Raw genomic sequence first — 17,992 nt, 5'->3', positions numbered from 1 at the left:
CTTAGAGCGTGGGTGAAGTGTTCGTTAAAATGTTGCTCATGCCCAAAAGCCTTAGGCAGCCTGACTGATCAATTCTCTCCAGGCTTCCATGGCACAAATTGTATCTCTATTGTGTGAGGATCTTTAGTTCTCCCGTCTACATCTAATGATCTTTTCTCTTAAAAATCTTCAGCTGGATTTGATCTCTTCTCAGTCTTGAGGTAGATTGGATTTACATAAACTACAAGCACAGCAAAAAATCAGTACTGGCTGACCACATTGTTTTATTTTGTAGGGCAGATGGGATGCAAAGTCCATTTTATACACAGTCATCATTTACCAATCTGAAGGTCCACATACTCAATTCCTTACTTTATTAAAGCACTTAGACATGGTAAGACATTAATCAGGGCCTTCATATAAATATGGCTATTTCATGGCTTTGTTGGAGTTAATGTCCATCCTGAATTTCTTGAAGTAGTTGCTGTTATGAAAAGATTTGGTCTTGTACTTGAGCTGAAGCTGGACACACTCCAGTGAGTGGCTTTCCATGCGCCCAAACCCACAGTGTTAGGCATCATGTAGTTGCTTGGAGGACTGAGTGAACAGAAAGAAGAGATGACTTCAGGACTCAAGTTCTTTGATCCAGAATTCATTATGGTACTAATTTGACTTCAAATCACATTCCTGTTTTATTGTCGTGTGGATATAATTCTTGCCCTACTAAAAATAGGGGTTGCAGTAACTATGACAAGGATTTTGGGTTGCAAAATTCTAATTTGTTTCTGACTGACAAATTAGAAAATCAGTGAATGATTTTGTAGCTCAGAGTTGCTGTTTTCCTTGTTTTCAGCAACTTCAAAATCCTTAGCGACCAAAACTGCTGCTGTCAAACTTCAAGGACTGAATCCAAGAGATGTAGTTTCCAAATTCTTCCCAACTGGAAGCTGTTTCCAAAAAAACTGACATAGGAATGGAGGGTCTCATTTATCCCCCATAGCATTAAGCTCCCCATACTCTTACACCACATTTTTGCTGCTTTGAGAGAGTCGCTCTCACCAGGTTGATTACTAACAAGGCTGGTATATGAGCTAATAAACTGCTTTGTGTTCTGTAGTCACAGCTGGGCTGCTCCCATACCTGACCCTCAAAGAGCTATTGCAATGTGTCTAGACATGTCTTTGGAGCTGTGTTAGTTGCCCACATGCAAAAGGAGCTCTGCATTCTCTTCCCTTATGCTTGCAACATCTTCAGCTTTTTCCTCCTTTTCAGCTTCTCCGATTGCATTCATACGAGGACAAAATTCTATCATTTTATCCTGTATTCTTTCTCAGTATTGGCTGCCAGATTTGTTTGTTGTCTTAGACACTGATTTTGCCTGTTTTAAAGGACTTTAAAGTTTGGCAAGGCTAATGTTATAGTGACAGTTGTGTTCTTTCACCAAGTTCTTCCTCTTAGCTTGACTGCTTTTCTGTTCCAGGGGAGAGCAATAACCAATTTTCCTTTTTTGCTTTCACTGCTCAGCTTGATGCTAATCTGCCACCATTTCTTCCTCTGATCTCTTATTGTCTGCCCAGCCTCAGTCTTGCTTCCTTTATTCTGACAGCTGCTCCAGACTCGCCTTCTTTTATGTCCTTCACATATTTGTTTGTGTGTCATTTTTGTTGGTACCTTTGATGTTTGGCATGACCTTACTGAGATCTCTGCTTGAAGGAACTTGCCTTTCTAGTGGCCCAGAAGGCACCAAAGAAGCAAATGAAGGGGAGGAATCATCTGGAACCAATGAGTTAATGGGCTTGTTATCAGCAAATAGTTCTAGGTCTTATCCCTTTTCCACTGTATGGGACAGCGTGGCTTTATTTCATCCTACACCGTGTATTCTCAGTCTGCATCTGCACTGTCAAGAGAGACCAGATACCAAAATGGACTGGGACTTGTAACTGAATGTTTTCTTTGCTTTAAGCAGCTGGGAGATATATTTTTTTTTCATTAGGTTACAGTCTTGTTTTTAAGGATAAACATACTTGAGATGCCTTTCACTCTCCCTTTGTAAGATGCAAGTTTGTTTTTTTTCCCCCAAAATAGGAGGTATTAGATTTTAAAACAATGCATTTTTAGAGCAATTGTGGTGATTTCATCCTGGAATTATATTATTTACCCATTGAGGTTAGAATATGCATCCTTTCACAGTGGCATTTTAAAGAACTTATCGGCAGACTACAGTCAACTCAGCATTTCATAATTATATTGTATTGAATTTAGAGTATTTGGTCAAGAAAGGGGATTATGAATAAACTGGTGGAGTAACTGTGTAGCCAGCTGCTTTGAAGTAGTGCTCAGTCATTTAATTTCACATGAATTTTTAGTAATGATTCCACCCTGTTTATTGTATTAAATTCCACTTGGTGTGGATTCTTAGACCTTTGTGGTCTATTGGTGGCAGAAGGATTTTGAGACATTAAACTGTTTTGTTTACTTTCTGAACTTTCATTTGCTTTGCACTTTATTCCTTCTAATAATTAAATGGTTGTTGAATATCTGAGGTTGAGACTGGAAGCAGTTCTTTTCCATCTGCTTCTCACCAGCACATTGAAGTTTCTCAAAAGAAAATACATAAGATCTGAATACTTTGTTTACTTTCTGAACTTTCATTTGCTTTGCACTTTATTCCTTCTAATAATTAAATGGTTGTTGAATATCTGAGGTTGAGACTGGAAGCAGTTCTTTTTCATCTGCTTCTCACCAGCACAGTTGAAGTTTCTCAAAAGAAAATACAAAAGATCTGAATACCCTAAACTATCCAAATTAGTGTACTTTTTCTTGGTGATAAATAGCACCCTGGAAAGTATCAGTTAATTCAGTTTTAAATCTTTAAGAGGTAATTTTAACAGGGTTCTGTAAATGTAGAAAGTTCAACAGAGTAACCAGAGAAAGGTTCCTAATGAAATCCTGTCTTTGGTGGTGAAAATGTCTGTCTAGTTTTAATAAAAGCTTCATTACACTGCATTCATGAGGATTTCTGCAAGTCTGCCCAATGACATATAAACTTTAAATTAGGCATAGTCAATAGAAGGCCACCTAATATGGTTTCATATTTTGAGAGGTTTCCCCATAATTGCCCCAGCTAGTTAGTCTGTTTTCTAACCATTTTGGCATCTGCACATGCTGAAAGAAATCATCCTGGAAAAGATGGAGCCCTGTACAGCTTGTAATGATGTGAAGTGACCTGACAGAGACCTCCCTCCTGCTGCCTCCTTATTTAGTGACCTTCCACAAGTGATGAGACAGCAGCCTTCTCCCAGCAGCTGTTTTCTAAATTTGGTCTGACAAATGGTATCATAAAGGTGGCAGGTGAGGTTAAGAGATCTGATCAGAACACACTGATTTAACAGCCACCAAAAGGTACAAAAGAATATAAGGAAAAACAATCAAGTGCTCTCTCTTTATCATTGTATCAGTTTTCTCTGCATGGTCCCTTGTGAAAGCTTTTACTGATGGCTTTCAGCTATGTATCATTATAATACCTCCAATAAGCATTACATAATAGGAAAAATATGCTACACTGAGCAATGAAACTGGTGTTAGCCAGTTCTGTGGCCCATATCAAAATGCTCTCACTAGTATTCCCTGTAACAGCACTTCCTCAGATGAAATGGACTACAGCATATCATCAAGTAAGAGTTCATACATCCACTTTAATGTTTTTTGCATATCCCTGTTACAAGTAATGACTGTGACTACTCAAGAGAAAAAGAATCCATTTTTCTCACTATAATAGCTCAGACAATTTTCAAGCATATTCTCTGCCATTGCTGTGTTTGCACGGCTAAATAGGCAAACACTCTATGTGTTTGTTCTCTCAGGCACTGAGGAAGGGGAGAAAACACAGTGATGATAAAACCACAAGAATCAACCAGAAAAACTGGGTAGACAGTAGCACTTAACTGATTTTTATTGTTGGTTCTCTTACTGACAGTTCACTAGATTACAAGTTGTCTCCTATTAATGGTGTGGTTTATAAGAAGAAATTTGCAGAATAAGTGCATCTGAGGTGCTCTGACTAGAGTAGCAAATCCATATTTCAGAAGCACTTCAGATGTTAGAAGCTTTGAAAAGGATCTTCCCTCTTTTCTGTAGAGTGATATATCAGTATATACTTGGGCTGGAAATACAGAGATGTCATTGGAGATCAGACCTGCTGACTGGATGTGTCAGACCTTCAGTTAGGATTAGTCAGGAACTCAGGTGCTTACCTGAAATGGAGCTCTGTACTCAACTTCTGTCATAAAATTATTTTTAACTATTTGAATTCTTCTTACGTTAAAACATTGTATTCTTTAAGGTGCTACCTGAAAAAGTCCCTCAGGTATCTTTTTTTGGATGTTTATTTCCTGTGTTTGTTTACTGGCATTAAAGCGTAGAAGTTACTTTCTGCATGAGATTGAAACGTTGCAAGCTCCTTGCAGGTTACAGATTTTCAGTTGTCATCTTGAAGAGTTTTGAAGACTGTTACTACAGGTAGGTAGGATATACGTAGGCTTAGAGATCTTTTGTCATAAAACTTCAGTGTAATAAGTACACTGAAACACTAATGTAGTCCAAAGATGTTGAGTTATAAAAGGCACATGCCTCTATGTATGAATGGTAGTTTTGGCTAAAAGCAACATAGTATAATAAGTATTAATGTAATGGATAATTAGATTTGTCACATTAATGACACAATGAATTCTAGCACACAGGCATTGTAAAGGGTGACTGGTGGCAATGGAATGGACATACGGAGCTCGAACTGCTTGCTGGAGAGGACCATTTTTGGTCATGATTTTTTTTTTTCCATTTAAATTTTAGATAATTATCTGAGAGTAAATGGACCCCACAAAAAATTAGGAAGGATCCTAAGTTATGGAGGATGCAGAAAGGGATTATTCTGTAGCTACAAACAGGCTCCATCAGGCACTCGGGACCTGAAGAAAAGTTGACAGTTGTTCCTGTAGCCGTGCGTGGTGTTCACACATAGAGTGGGAATGATTTATTTCAGCTGGCTGAGAAGCTGAGCATCTGCAGAGTGCTCAAGGGTTGTCACCTTCTAAGCATAAGCAGGCACCCATCCTTGCATTACCCTGCTCCTGCCAGGCAGAGGGGTGGGAAGGGCAGCCCGTAGGCCATGAGTGCAGCCCATGAGCCGTGAGTGTCTGCTGTAAACATTTATGTCTGCTTCAGCCTGCACATGGGGAAACTGGACATAACAGAAGCCCGGCTACAATCTTGTTTATCCAGTCAGCATGTTTAAAGATATAAATATTTTTATTCTTTTTCTTTTGGATATTTGTCAAGAGCGTTTTGGGTTGAATGGAAAATTTATAGTGTCATGTTTGGTAGCAGTTGTATATTTTGAGAAATAGAATGCCCAGGTCCTACGTTGTGTGAACAATCTTTCTAGGTTTTACTGCCATGCTCCACAGCATGGGGTGCAAGTGCTTCCCAAGCCCTCTGAGCTGCAGAGGCAAGGGCAGGGTAGGCACTGTGCCTTATGTTTCTTAGGGAGGTAAGGTAGAGGCCTTTTGCTTTGTAGCATGGAAGTTTCCCCTGATACAGCAGGGTTTTTTGTTGCCTGGGTTCTGAGGTAAAGTTCTTCAACCCCCTTAAAAGTTGTTGGCAAAGTGATCTTGAAGAAAATTGCCTCAGGTACTGTACTGGGGGATGACACGATATTAATGTGTTTGCCTACATTTCAAATCCTAAGGTGAACCAGGGTGGCAGCTGTGTAAGAAGTTCAGCAACCAGTGTGGTTAAGTGCCATTGTCCAGGACATACTGAGGGGCCAGTCAAGATCTTCTGGGAGCTGCTTTGCTAAACACAGTTCAAATTTGTAGAGGTCTGGGTCCAGAGGGCTTGTGGGCAGTGTTATTGGAAGGAAAAATGTGGGGAATACAAAAGTAAAAGCAACTGTGCTACACATGTGAAATCAGATTAATGTTATGATTTTTGTTGTGGAGAAATAGCATACAAGAGGGAAAGGCTGTTTTAGTGAAGAGGAAGAAAACCAGAGAGAATGAAGGCAGAACAGAAAGAGCCAAGCATACAGTTAATGGAGCCAAGAATAAAATAAGGTGCAGAGGTTAGAGGAGGCAGAGAAACACCATGTTTAAGTAAGGAATAAGGGTAAACCTAATGCTTGTACTACTCTGTAGATTTTGAAGAGTGCATCTTGACCTGCACTCCTGCAATATTTTCCCCTGAAATGTTGGAAAGGATGGATGCTAAGCAGTCCAAAGGACAAGTAGAACCTGCTGAAAGTAGTTGTGTCCATTTGATGAAAGCTTGAGCTTTGGCATACCTAGTCACTGCATGGATCTAGAAGCAGCTTTCCTTTTTCTTCCCAATTTCAAGTCCTTCTCAATCAGAATTCCAACACTGCAATTACACAGTTATAAGAAAGCTGCAGACCTCATATCTCATTTCTGTGCTGGCTGTAAGAAGAATTGGATCTTTCCCTATGCACCAGTTTCACTGAGACTAGGAACCAACAACTGTCCTACAGGCTGTCCCAGGTCTAGCCCCCCTCACCCCTGGCCTTGGAGTCCAGCCCTTCACAGCTTTCTACCTCTTCTGGGTTAACTTGATCTTTCATAGGATAAATCCCAAACTCTCCAGGTCCCTATGTGCCTCCAAAGCTCTACTCTAGGCCTGCATCCCTTCCCAGCTTATCCCACCCTAAGGTATATCTCAAGAAGCAACTTTAAGCCTTTATTGTCTGCTGAATGAAGGATTCCCTTCAGTAGTCAAAAAAGTAGAAACCTGAGGGACAGCAGTTGATGTGGACTTTTTATTTAGAGACAGTTGAATGTTTTTCTGTGTGTTCCTGGCACTGTTGCCTCCTGCATAGGATGCTCAGAGATCCTCCGTTGTACATGGGCGGTTTTGAAGGTGTGCCTGTAAGTATTTGCAAGGAATAGAGAAGGTAAGTTGTGAAAATCTGATGGCCAGTAGTATTGATGAGGTTTTATCTTTTTCATCATGGTCCTGCCTCCCAGTTTGGTACTCAGAATTTAGTTAAATTAAAGTGTTTTGGGAACCTTTTTTTTTTTTCTTTGTGTAAGATGTGCTGCTTTTGTTAATATACTGGAAAGAGCACCTGGACATCCTGTGTCCCAGTCTCCCACAGCTGTGTCAGTTGGATAACACCACCGTAACAGGCCATTTCAGCCTCCCAACAGTTGTCCTTGCCGTTCTGTTGCACAAAATGGTGCTTTTCACCCTTCATCAGATGTGGAGACGTGCGTGTTACAGCACTACAGTAAAAAGTAAGACAGTTTGTTTTCTTAACCTTTGTCTATCTGTATTTCAAAACTCACAATTTATCTTGTAACTTCATCAGGAGGCTGGGATGTTTCTAAGGCAGTGTAAGCAGAGATACCACATAGCAGAGTTTGTTGGGAGAGCGTGACTAATGGGTATCAGAAGATCCACCATGACTGTGGTTTTAACTCTCAAATTTCCAGTGGGAACTTCGTGAACAGAAAGCTGCCATCACCTTCCAGGCTATGTCCTTCCCCTTGGTGTGCTGTGACCTCTCTGACACAGGGCTCAGCACACACCCCACTAGGTCCTGTTCCAGCCAGCTCCTAGTTTTCCTCCCTCAGCCATGTCCCTGCTTCAGCTCAGGTGCTTCTGTCCCACAGTGACAGACACAGCAGAGAGCTGCAGTGCAGGTGTGTAACTGGAGGTATCTGTTAAATCTTTGCAAAGGAACATATAAAAGTGAGCATTATAATGGGTGCTATGCCAGAATGCATTTTTACTTTTGCTTTCAATAGCCCCAAATGGATTTAGTAATGTTTCCTTTCTGGTATTATTTTGGTGGTTCTTTTTTTACCTTGTCTATGCTACATTACTACATTCTATGAATATATGAATTCAGTCTCCAAAGCTGAACATGCACACATAGCAGTAGTGGGAGAGTTGGGGTTTTTTTATTTGGATGTGTGTGTTGGATTTAAAGTATCCAGTCTTCTGGTCTTGAAGACATTTGGGATGAGATTCTTTCTTCCTCTGCTGTTCATTCTTTGTTCTTGCTGTTCTGTTCAGCAAGTTGACAATCTGGTGTTGATCGGGGGTTTTAGGTGCAGCAGGGGTACAGCTAATAAGAAAATAATGAGTTGGTGTGTATTTCTGTGCTGTGCTGCTCCCTACTGAATTGTCTGACTACCAAATACATTAAGGAGTTAACAACTGAGAGTTGTTCTCCTGGAGGAGTGCTGATGGAGCCCGGTGGTTTTACAGCTGAAGAGCAGGGATTTAGAACAAGCTGTGCCAGCCTAAGAAGCTTCTCTCTCTATTCTTATCATAGATTGTGATAAAAATTATCATAAATTATCACAAATTAGTTATGCTAAGGTGATACTCAGCAAAAGACAGCTAGCAGTGAGCCCAGCAGGGTCCTTAGATGGTTAATGTCAGGGTAAAGAGAAGGAAAGGTGATTTTCTGCTGCATACTCCAGGAGCCCTTTCTGTGCAGGAAACAATCCCATGGTCATAGTTAACTGTCAGTAATTTACCGTATTTGGATTCCCAAAACAAAATGCAATGTTTAGTTCAGCTTTGAAGGGCAAACAGTTCCTTATGGAGCTTAATTGCTTTGTTTACATGTAGCTAGTTACTTATCATGTGGCAAGAACAATAGACTGAGTGCCTCGCTTAACCCATGATCAGAATGAGATAAAACACCAAAGACAGCGAGGCTGTATTTCTTAAACAGACCACAGGTCAGATACAGCCTCCTTGGCTGGCTGTCTCCTAGAAAACCTAGTGCCTGGCATACCCTTTGTTTCCACAGCAGCTGTGTGACTTTGCCATATGTCCTTACTGTCTGATTTTCAGCTAAAAGCAAGTGATGTTTCTTGAGTCTCTTTATTTCACGTGGACCAGGCACCTTCCTGAGAGCTGTGTGACTCACTGACCATTCCTGGCACAGTGCATGCACTGAACATCAGACCATCATCACACCAGGCTTTGACCTCACGTTACCCCACAGCTCAACCTGGACCATGCCCAGTTTGCAACAGGGGCGGCTGCGTTTCCTCCTCCCTGTAAAGAGGCAGGGCAGGGCCTTGGGGAAGCGTGAGCCTGGATTTCTCAACCAGCCACACCTGTCTTGTGGGATGAGGCGAAAAATGGAGTTTACTTAGCTAAGCCTGATCTCTACCAGTCAGTCATGCCTGCTGCTGACAGGAGGCCTTTTAACAAGCGTGCTTCAGCCATGCCAGAACACTTTTCTTGTTGTCACACAGCTCTGCAGCCACAGGCAGCACCCCGTGATCCAGGGTGACAGGAGTGCATAACCCAACACGTGCTTTCCCTGCCCAGAAGTTGAGAAGTTCATTGTCAGGTCTGCCAGATTAACAGAGACAAAAGAAAATTTTTGGTTGGGACTGCAGCTCTCACACCCTCAAGGAGTCCCTTGCATCTTGGGGGAGCATAGGGCTCACGCCAGGTCTCCCTGCATAATTGAGTTCCTGTGCTCTGAGCAGAGAGGACATTCCAGAGATTTTTATCTGTTTGCTTCTCCATTTCACTGGTGGCTTTTCCCCTCATAACATCTAAATTAAAAGTCAGAAAGTTTGCTGAGAAAGACTCCTAGTTTGTTCCTCAGATAGTTTATTTTGGCAGAAGGGAATTCTCCATTACACCTGCTTGTACCAAAGGAGCAAGGTAGATGTTCTCCAGAAGTTAATTAAGCTTCAGCCATCCCTGCAAACTGGAGAACAAGTTCCTAACATATCTTATTTTGTAAATCTGTGTGCAGCTGGGAATGAGAGGCCTTTGAAAATATTCACAGAAAGTTTAAATGCAGGACAGCACTAGCAAACCAAAAATCTTCTTTATCTTTTTCCATGAGTGAACTATTAACTGGCACAGTTGTGTGCTCAGATCTTAGGAACAGTTTACAGCTGTCACTTGCACTTGAAGGGGTGTAAATGGAGGCTGCGATTCTTTATAGCAGTCATCTCCACAGCTGTTCCTCTTCCCTCTGTAGGCAATCTCTCAATTGCAGAGGGGATGCAAGGCAGAAATATTTCCTCTTTTTGTATGTTTGTGGTACTGAGGAACCAAATCATACAAATACCAAGACCACAGTGACAGTGGTATTATCATTACCTTCCCAAGCCTTTAGACTATGAAAATAAACTTTTAAAGTCTACTGAAGATTTAAGCAGTAAAAGCCCTTACCCCTCCACCACCACCTAAATATATGAGCTGCTTCTAGAGCTGGAGGCCTCCTCAGTAAGACTACCACTTGTTTTGAGCTTATACAAGCATTTACAACTACCATATAAATTGAAATGTTAGCATGTCTGCTCTTGCCTTGCCATTCTTCTGTTTGTGTAACACAGAGCCCAGTAGTCATCACAAAAAAAGAAAACCTTTGGAAATAGGTCTTTGAGGAGGAAGACTTCACACAAGGATCAATCATATTCCTCACAAGAATTCAACATCTGAGTCAGGGATTCCCAGAGACTAACCTGAAAGATGCTAAGTATGTGACACTCAGGAAAATTTTCAAATTGTGGCTTTTCTGCACTGTCCTGCTGATTCTTTTTGGGGGTTTTTTTGTTTTGGTTTGGTTTTTTGGTTTTTTGGTTTTTTTTTCTTTTTTTTGGTCATGCAGCACCTAGCTTGATGTCCCACCCATGAGGTTGCCCTCCATGAGCAAAACTCAGGAAACTCCTGAGTTCATCATCCAAGAAAACCTTTTTTTTTGAATAGAGACTGAAAAAGATAATCTATTTTGTCAAGTGTTTCCACACCTCTGTAAACATTCAGTCTCTTCCTCTGGATGATGTCATGCATATATTCATCAAAGTTCTTACTTTGCTTTGAGACCACATTTGCAGCAAAACAGTAGTATATGCAATATAAAAAGGTTTTGGGTGAGATCCAGTACAAGCATCTCATGGTGAAATCATTCTTAATATTATTTAACAGCTATGGTTCAGACAGTGGTGTCTGATCTAGAGAAACGGGTCACAAATACACCTTCCTTTAGACACTCAAGTAAATGGCACATGTGAGCCTTGGATTTTACATGAATGTAGAGCAAGGAGGACACAGATCATAATTTGTCTCTCATGTTGTCAAGCACATTTCTCCTCCATTTTTTGACAGTGGATTGTTGATAGTGAGAGCTGCTAAACAGGTATGAGTTCATCACACTCCTTACCAAAGACACCGTGCCTGGAAACTCTTACCTCTCTCACTGGAAGTAGAAAGAAGGAAAGTTGGAAGTCTCTGGCTTAAGGAAAACCATTTGGTACAACAGAAGTTAAGTGAAGATTAGCTAACCTGCTGGAGCATCACAGGCTGGAGACCTGAATGTTCTGGCAGATGGCGGCGTCATTTTGGCAATGGCGCAGGTGGCAGTCCTGCAAAGTCCTCATGGTCTTTATCACGTAGTAGGAAGTGGCATTGCTGTCCTGGATGCAAACATCCTAGAAAAGAAGTGGTTGGTTAGTGACTCCATAGAAATAAATTCTTGGACACAGGTGATACCACAAGTATTGGAGTGCCAGATCACGAGTACTGTAGAAGAAGTTAGCGGTGTTGCCAGTGACAGATGTAAAACCTACCAATGATTATGTCTTACTAAACAAAAACCCCAACACCAAACCCAGCAATCTTACAGACTCCTTGCTTTTCAGCTTTCAAAACTCTTCTGGAGAGTTTTTGCAAATGGGTGGTCTAAAACCAAAGCTGATTAAATATCTGTTCTGCCTCCTGTCACCTTGGAAACAGGGAATGCCGACTGTGAAAGCAGTCTGAAGGATCCAGGATGGAAATTCAGATTTTCATGTGCAACAGACTTTTCCCCCTTTTTTATTGTTCAGAAAAATATAAGAGTCCACAGCAAGGTCTGCATTTCCAGCTATGTGCACAGTGTAACAAGTACATTGAGGCACCTTATGGCTGGCAACACCTCATGGTAAATGCTGCCTTAGAACTAGGAGTGCCCATGTCTCTGCTGCTGAAAGTAGGGAAAAAACTTATTTTCACACTCCATAATGCAGAGCATGCACCCACGCAGGTTTAGCTCCTTATTTATTGTAGCCAGTTTATTGTGGGCCATGGTAACTATCTATGTTATATGTCTGTTCTTGCTTGCATCCCTGGGAGATAATGAGATTGTGAAGTGGTTATATTGACAGCAGGGTTTCTTTCCCAAATTCCTTTGCTTCTGTTCTGTTCTTCATGCAGCCCACTGAAATAATATATTTTTATATTGCAGAGTTTTTCCAAGAGATTTTTCTTTTTCATTGGGTACATCCATAAAAAACAAGGAATTCTACCTTGCAATTTTGTTCCCTCAAAACTTCAGTCTACATCCACCCATTTAAGTCATCTTACTTTTGTTCCTAATGTGTCTTAATATCTTCAGGCAACCAAGAAACTGGCCTTTCATCTATCTTGAACTCTTGAGAATTGCTCAACAGTTGCGCAAAATTGCTTTTCCTGCTCCTGCTGTGAAGATATTACCAAATTAGGAGTGTGTTATGGGTTAGGCTTTTCCCAATCGCCAGGGGCTGTGATCTCTTAACCTAAAGATGGAGAGATGTTCCTTGCTGTGCTTGACATAGAGGCCTGAAAGTCCTGTGCTCCTTTAGGAATTTTAGGGTTCTCAGTGTCTTACAGGGACTTTATTTCCCAGCTTTCCTGACACTTAACTGTTTGTGGCCAAGTAAATATTATGGGGTGTGCACAGCCAAAGAGTACAGTACCCCTAAAAGATGGCGGAAAGAAATTGAGCTAACATTAGACCTGATTTTCTTGCTCCTTTGTCGGAGGCCATTATGGACTTAACGGTTTGTGATAAGTAAAATTATTCTCTTCTAATCCTGTTTTTTCACTAAATTTCAAGAGAGATGCCAGGATTACCACCTTGGATTTGGTTTGGGGGTTATAGTCTCAACACTAGTGATTACAATAAACTAGGATCCTCAACTTCGGATCACTGCTTGATGTCCTCTTATCCTGGAAATTAAATTATGCTGATTTAAATGTCTGCATCCGTTGTCTTTCCAAAATGCACAGCTTGGTTTTAAAGATAAATGCTTGCCATTTTGGGACAGACTGTGTGCTAGGTTTAAGTTCACTTAGCGAAGCTTTTTTTATTGGAATGGCTCATGTAACTTGTTAACATGCAAGAAATTATTAAGCTTTCACTTCCTCCACTCCCATTTCCTGTTTGGATGTTGAAAGGAAACCCTGATTTGTGATTAGCCAGCAACCCAGAGTGAACTTAATCCTGGGGGTTTGTGTGGTGCTTGCCTATGCAGATACAGCCTCACTCAAGAGTGGGATTGCTGCAGCTCACGTTTCGTGGGGAGAGCTGTAAACAATCTGCTCTTCTTTCCGTGTATTCATGGCCTGCCTTCTGAGAACAGAGGTGATGCCTGCTCTACCAGAGCTTGGGAGGTGACACTAAAACGTTGGGTGCTACAGTAGAGGAGGGACACATGAGGGTGTTTTTCCAGTCTTGCTTGCCCAGGAGGTGGCACTGTGAAATAGTGGGATTTTTACCTGCAGAGTTTGTTGTCTCACCCGACTGTGATTGTTTGAGACGTGACAGAAGAGTGAAATTCCTTTGTCAGTAAAAACAGACTGACTTTTACTTCTTTTAGGAAGCCTCAGTGCTCTTCTGTGTATCTGCTTTGCACTCCTGCATTTTGCACTCCTGCACTAGGGAACTGACCTTCACACTACTCTTGTGCAGCCAGGATCAGAACTGGGTTTGTGGGTGACATTGTGTGGCCACAAAAGAAGTGGTGATGTCTTTGGAGCATCTTTGCTTCCAAGGCTTTTGTGCAAGTCCGTTGTGTCCCCCTTGATATTTCCCAGACCTACTGACAAAGCAGCCAAAATGAAGAGTTATATACATGTAGTATGTGCTAGAAAACTAGAAGGTTTTGAGGAGTCTCTGTGGGATCTCTCTGTCCTGCATGCATTGTGCTATGCTCCTGTTAGAGTACTGGGTGCTCTGGTTTAGTCTTATATATAACACACAGAGCTTTCTAAAGGGATCTCTGACCCCACCTGCAAGTGCCTGAACTGACTTGTGCTGCCAAATGCAGGCCCACACAGCTGAGATAAATCTAGAAAATCTTCCAGGTCTTTCATTATTATAATGGTGATAAGCTAAGACCATTTTAATTTCTCTTTCCAATAAAAGCCTGAGATTAGGAGCACATATGGATCTGTGGGTAATTCTGATTTTGGAATGGCTATAATACTTAACAAAATCTTAGGAAAGCTTATTAACCTGTATATTTTAATTCTCAGAAAGGTGAATAGGAGTAATGCTTTCATAACACAAGAAAAATAAGAATGTATTTGTGACACAATGTAACAAATATGTTCACAATATATCTTCAAGCTAGAAATGTTATGGGAATGTGAAATACTTTTGTTATTATCAATCAAATATTAAGTAGCCTATATATCTATAACAAAGGCCTCTTAGCAAACACATCCTTTAAAATAGCCTGACCCTTTCCACTTTTTCAGAGACATTAATAGTTTCCTGGCTCAGTGTTTTAGGAAATGTCGTCATAGTCTGGAGGAACCAATAAAAACATAAGTCACCTATTTTGTCTGATCATTTTACGCCAGGATATTTGAGGCTGGAAGCTGTGGAGGGATAGGAGGGGACTGCTTCGTTTGTGTGGGTGGAAGATGTAGAGGATTTAATACTGCTTTAGTGTAACTTTGCATATTAGCACTCTAGAACTGTGTGAAAAATAGCATTTTTGAGTTCATAGACAGAGGCTTTAGATAGTTTTTGTAACTAATTCATTATTTTTTTTCTCCTTCCTGTACCATTTTTTGCTTCAGTGCTTGAGGAAAGGGATGTTGTCTTTGGGGAAGAATATTCTGTTGGTTTTAGGCTTTCATTGTCCTTTAATAAAGAGGTAAGAGCTCTTAAGAAATGGCAGTGCCTTAGAACAAACTTTGGTAGCTGATTATGGCAATATGATTGGTGGGACAATAGCTTATTTGGCATGGTCAAAGGGGACCATTTCCTACAAGCAAAAAATGTAATTGCTTCAATGAAAGAACTACTACTGTATGAAATCTTAGTACAAAGCATCGTTACATGACATTGTGAAAAGCAAACCATGACTGTCTGCAACAGGCATCCGGTGACACTTTGTTCTCCATTATGAATGCCAGCATTTACAGTAGGACAAACCCTGCCATCCTTCCATGGTTTTGATTCTCTCCCTTCTGAAGCAAAGCTTCCAGCAAGTGTGTTAGCCCTGACTGTGATCTCTTGGCTGTGGAGGGCGGACATGCATTGCAGTTTTTCCCCTACTGTGCTGTTGTCTGCTGCAAGCTTCACGCAGCCCCTCAGAGGTAACATCTCTGTTACTGATTTGTGCTTGGTTGCACGGAGCTGGGAAAGGCTGTTCTGACCCCATTTATCCTCTGCCTCTTCCCAGAGTGTCCTCCAGAGAGGACCAAAGTTTTTGCCCGTTTTTGGGAAGTCATACTCTGTGTTTTCTCTTCTGTGTTCAATCAGCGTTGGAGACCAGTGTAATGTTTGTCAGCAGTCTAGAGAAACTGAAGGATAACACTTACTTCATCCTGCATAGCTGTCTTTACAGCAGTGAGCTGCGGCACCAAAAGAGACAGCCACCACCACTCCAAGCTGCACCATAATGCATTATGTGGACTGTTCTCCTCACTTGCCCCCCAAAGCAGAAAAATCAAACATGATTTCTTTTCAGCTTCTGCTGTAGCCCCAAACAGAAGTTATGTGCAGCTGTCAGTGGTTCATTGAGAGTTCAAACCATGTTCAGGCTGCAGTTCAGGGTCTGCAAACCCCCATTAAAATGTGCTTTGGGATTTCAGAAAGATGCAAAAGGAGGGCAAGGGTACCAAAATACCCTGATTAGAGTCCAGTCCAAAGGGGAAATTGCTGCTGATCTAGTGCATTTGTGTTTTATGAATCCAACAAAGTGTTATCTCAAGACGTATACAAGAAGGTGGCAAAGGAGCCCCACAAATGAACCTTGTTAACTCTCACCAGCCATCTGCCCTTTATGTTTTTGTAGGCTTTTTTCTCCACCTTTCAATTTAATGTACTGAATTCTTATTCTTTTTCAAGCTGAGTGTGCATCAGCCCTGTGGCAAAGAGACTGTTACATTCCACCCATGACAGCCACTAGGAGATGTTGCCACAGCAGAGGCGTCCCCTTTGTACCTGTCAGTATGGTTTATTCCTTCTGTGTATGTTTTAGCAGGTCAGGACTAGTCTTGTTACTGTGAACTATGCCGTGGGATACCCCTTTCAAACTCTTTCCTAAGCTGGAGCTGGATCTGTGTGTGTGGAGGTGTCTCTAGAGTGTCAGTATCCCCTAGCACTTGGTGATACCAGGGTCACTGCTCGGTCCCAAAGCACAGCATGTAGGCAGCAGCCAAACTGAGGCAATTTCTGTCCCAAGTAATGCCATTGGAGACCTGGAGACACGTGCATTGAGCAGGATGTGTAGGTGAAGGGGTGAGTACAGCATTGTCATTGTTGTTGCTTGTCCCACAACAAATTCAGAACACAGTGGCCATGTCAGATGCTCCTACCAACTACTCAAGGGCTTTGGAGTAGACAAGTCTCTCTTTCTGACTTGCTGTCTTCCATGCTTGGAATTCATCTCGTTCTTCAAGGGGTGTAGGCCTTGATGGGATAAGTGTAGCTTTTTCTGTCATCCCTGTTTCTTGGGTGTTCTGGGTCTAGGGACAGCAGAGCTCTTCTCAGTTCAGTCATTTACAAACAGGATCTTTTTAATTTTTATTGGTGTGTGGTTAAACTGTTGTGAGCTGTGCACTTATCAATTCTAAAATAAACACTTCTCATCCAGCAGAGGAATTGTGACCTCAGGAAGAATCAGATTTAAAAATAAGACTGTCATTTTAACCCTCAGCTTATGCCCCCTCCCCTCAGGCTTTTATGATAATGGCTGGAATTTCTTCATTTGACTGTAGGATTTTTTCCAATTAACAGTGACATTCTCCCAAACCAGAAACTATCCAATCCTACCCAAAGAGATTTAGTGAAAGTGAAACTGTAGAGAAGATGAAGGCAAACTATTTCTTACATTTTTGTCTTATTCCTGTGTCTTACCATATGACTCGGCCGTAGCAGTCGTGTGAGAATGCGTGACCTGTTCTGTAAAGCTGAATATGCTGCAGTCTCTGTGTTTACAGCAGATACAAGGAAAAGGTTTTGTCTTCAGGCATGTCTGTGCAGGGCCTAGAACACTTTTGGCTCTACATAAGAAATAATAATAATAAGGCCAAAACCTCTCTGCCAGCTAGTGAAATGAAAATGCTGTACTTCACAGTTATGTCATTGGAGAATTATATTTCATTAGAGCTGATATTAAAAACCCTTATGTCAGTAGTGAAATGTGGCTGACTTCAAATTTGCAAAACACATAGGAAATTTTTTTGTAATGTGTTGTCACTTTAGAAGTCTGGCAGTCCTTTAGGTTCACTCATAAAACTTTAAGCTCTCAGAAGGGGAAAACCCCAAGGCTATTTCCCCTAAGCTTTAAAAGCTTTGCTTTTACTAGCAAATGCCATTTTTACAAAGTATATGCAAGTAATGTTCTGGATGCTTCAAACAGCAGCAGCTGTTAGGACTTTCAGGTTGGGGAACTGGATTAAGTAGTTCATGAGAAGTTATTCTAGGTGTTTAAATGGGAGCTCTTAGAAAGTCAGTGAACAGGGTAGAGAATAGCAGTTGAAACTGTTTCTGGTTATTAAATGCGAAAACATGCCTGTTGTTTTGCTGTTTTCCCTTCCCATTTGATGGCACACAGGCTTGTGTTACTGGCAAGAACAGTGTGCACGGCACTTGGGTTGAGTTTGCTCCAAGAGGTCACTGAGCTTCAGAACAGTTTCCATGTTAGTTTTCACAAATTTATGAAGTACTTGTAAATCAGACTTTTGTGTTAGTCAG

General features: G+C 41.3%; 2 protein-coding genes across 5 annotated transcripts in view; one reads left to right on the top strand and one right to left on the bottom strand.

Moving 5' to 3' along the window:
* Positions 1–17,992, top strand: part of CMSS1 (cms1 ribosomal small subunit homolog) — a 225,793-nt gene that overhangs the window by 139,919 nt on the left and 67,882 nt on the right. The window lies entirely within an intron of this gene.
* Positions 1–17,992, bottom strand: part of FILIP1L (filamin A interacting protein 1 like) — a 192,160-nt gene that overhangs the window by 138,295 nt on the left and 35,873 nt on the right. For both annotated transcript variants that reach the window (XM_039732817.1, XM_039732819.1), the window contains exon 2: positions 11,323–11,468. The gene's annotated coding sequence lies outside the window, so the exon portion shown is untranslated. The remainder of the gene's footprint in view (positions 1–11,322; positions 11,469–17,992) is intronic.

Source organism: Passer montanus, unplaced genomic scaffold, assembly GCF_014805655.1.
Source record: "Passer montanus isolate IOZ18808 unplaced genomic scaffold, ASM1480565v1 scaffold80, whole genome shotgun sequence".
Lineage (NCBI taxonomy): Eukaryota > Metazoa > Chordata > Aves > Passeriformes > Passeridae > Passer > Passer montanus.
Note: the sequence above shows the minus strand (reverse complement) of the source record. Positions and strands in the feature narration are given on the sequence as shown.